This window comes from Pezoporus flaviventris, unplaced genomic scaffold (assembly GCF_033815535.1).
Source record: "Pezoporus flaviventris isolate CSIRO_AGI_PZ_B2104156 unplaced genomic scaffold, CSIRO_AGI_Pfla_v1 ptg000031l, whole genome shotgun sequence".
In the NCBI taxonomy this organism is placed as follows: domain Eukaryota; kingdom Metazoa; phylum Chordata; class Aves; order Psittaciformes; family Psittacidae; genus Pezoporus; species Pezoporus flaviventris.
The window spans coordinates 40,084,222-40,086,653 of record NW_026892579.1 but is presented as its reverse complement, the minus strand read 5'-3'; the positions used below and the strand labels follow the sequence as shown (position 1 = coordinate 40,086,653).

General features: G+C 44.9%; 1 long non-coding RNA gene across 1 annotated transcript; it reads left to right on the top strand.

Annotated features, from left to right (window-relative positions):
* Positions 1 to 299: 299 nt before the first annotated feature.
* On the top strand, positions 300 to 2,070 carry LOC133273452 (uncharacterized). The gene is made up of 2 exons (XR_009744812.1): positions 300 to 405; positions 1,893 to 2,070. It is a non-coding gene; the product is annotated as an uncharacterized LOC133273452 (long non-coding RNA).
* Positions 2,071 to 2,432: the final 362 nt, after the last annotated feature.

Below are 2,432 nucleotides of genomic sequence, written 5' to 3'. Positions count from 1 at the left end.
ACAGCAGTACAGTGCTTAGAGCAGTAACAGAGTATGAGACCGGACTGCTTTGTGTGATGGGGTCTCCCACCCACGGGAAAGGCAGCGCTGAGGACTGTCACAGCCAATCTAACCTCACCTGAGATACTGAGTAAAAAACAGGTGACATCAAGCAAACACAAGACAGAGGAATAACCTACAGGTGCACCAAATTCTGTGATAATGAGACCATGGGAGAAGATGTCATGGCCATTGGGCAAGGGGCCAGTGACACATAAGGTACACACTGCAAGGCTTTGAGACCTTCTATCTCCGCTCCCCTCAGCCATCAACTACAGCTGAACCAGGCAGGGAAGGGGACTGGAAGCACCTCAGGCACTGATGGGATGTGACAGACATGGTCTGGGAAAAAATCCAATGCATTAGGTAAGCCTTTATCTCAGGACTGGCTCTGAGATACCAGCAAATGAGAAGAGTTTGTATCACATAATGACTTTTAAAACCAAAAGTGGTGGGGTTCTGTTGTTTTGGGTTTTTTTAAGTAAGAAGGGTCTGATTATGTGGCCCAGCTGGGTTTTTTTTTTAAATCCTCTCTCCCAGTTTCGTGAGCCAACTGCTCAAGGAGTGAATTAAGGTAAGTTAGAGTATTAAATCTGTTAGTTCACAAGGATTTAATTTTCTGTCTGTTTAACCTAGTGAAAGTTCTTTGATAACACTCTGAAGGTTTTATTTAAGAGAAGAAGTGATTGCAGCAGTTAGAAGCACCAGACAAGGTGTCGGGGCTTATGAATTAGATCATAAATGGTAAAGCAATGAAGCTCCATTGATTTCCATGAAGCTAAAGTCATTTTACACCACCTGAGCATCTAGTCTTTAGGCTTCAATTCACTTCTACTGCCAAACCACTGCTGTGATAATGTCCTTCAGTGGAGGACATCCATTAAAGAAAAAAACAACACGATTTTTCATCCCTTTCTGCTTTTCCAAAGATAATTACAACTAGATAGTCTCAAGAAAGGTTGTCTTTGCTTTTCATTTTGTACATGGACATTATTCTGCAGTTTGAGGCACAAGATATAATCACAGTTTGCATCTCTTTAGATACCACTGCTAGTCATCCTGAAACACAGACACCGAGGGAATTCAGCCCCTTGAGCATCATCATGCAGACTTGCACGTGTCCTGCCTTCCTTGGCTGTCTCTTCCAGGGGAGGTATAGGAGGGTTCCCTGTTTACAGACCAGCTGTCTGGCGCCCCAAGTCCAGCTCTCCATACTCGTGTGCATTTCATGGTCTCTGATAAGGAGGGAGAGGCAGACATCTCTTGCTCACTGAGCAGATAAAATAACCGAAATGCTAGAAAAGCGAGTCACCAAAGCCCGCAGCCCCAGCTGGAGCACAGGAACCAATGGGGGAAGCTGCAGAGGGAAGGGCTTTGTGCCACTGTAGAGAAGACCATAGCCCTTTAGAAAAGCTGCACAGAGAATGTATTAATGCTTTATGAGTCCCGTCTGAAGGTCAGACCACATGTAAGTGTCTCTCTGGGGATTTACTTCATCATTTACTGTCAAGAAACTCCCAGATTTGCAGCCTATAGGTGATCCATTTTTGCTCTTGGACACATTTCACCACAAGTCCCAGTGTCAGAGCAGAGCCAGGACCAGCTGGTCTCACTCCTGTGGGCCTGGCATTACTGTGCTAGTTCATGACTAGTTGCAAGCCTTTTTTAGGGCCTGTTCTTCAGAGTAGGGAGAAAGCTGTAGATCTATTTCTTGCTTTTAAGTATACAGTGCATAGGAAACAACCTGTTATGGACTGAGTGGGCCTTAGGAGAATGCTCATGATCTCAGAGTGAAAGCCTTTCTTCTGTCTAATCCACAATCCTCTTGAAGTTTAATAAATTTCCTTTTCTAGGTAACAAGCTTCACTTCGGAAAGGGTAGCACATTGCATAGCAAGGACCTGAAAATCCCAGCGTGGTGCAAACAGACCTCAGAGCCAGCAGATGAGCCACACCAATCACAGTACATTCAGTCAGTGTTAACAATCTTTCCAGTCCACTGCCCGTGCAATAAACCTGGGGTGAGATGAGACTCTGCGGAGTCCCATACTCTTTCCAAGTAACTCAGACTCATACTTCAAAAGCAGTGATCCTGCTGGCCAGAGATGAGGCAGGCTGCCAGCAGTGTGCAGGGAAGGTTTTGCTGATCATTCCCTGAAGCAGGAGCAATAACTTCAGTCATTAGGGCTGCCTTCAGCAGCACAGAATTCGTATTGTTTTTAAAGACTGTTTGTGGCTGTTAGCAACCCAGCTGCAAGTAAGCAAATTTGGTTATTAAAAGTTTGCCTGAAAGAATATGCCTTGAAACTACATGAAACTGCATTATTGTCCATTTATTTAGTTCTCAGACCTGCTGTGTAATGCCTGCAGAGGATGCTGCATTCTTAGGGTGGC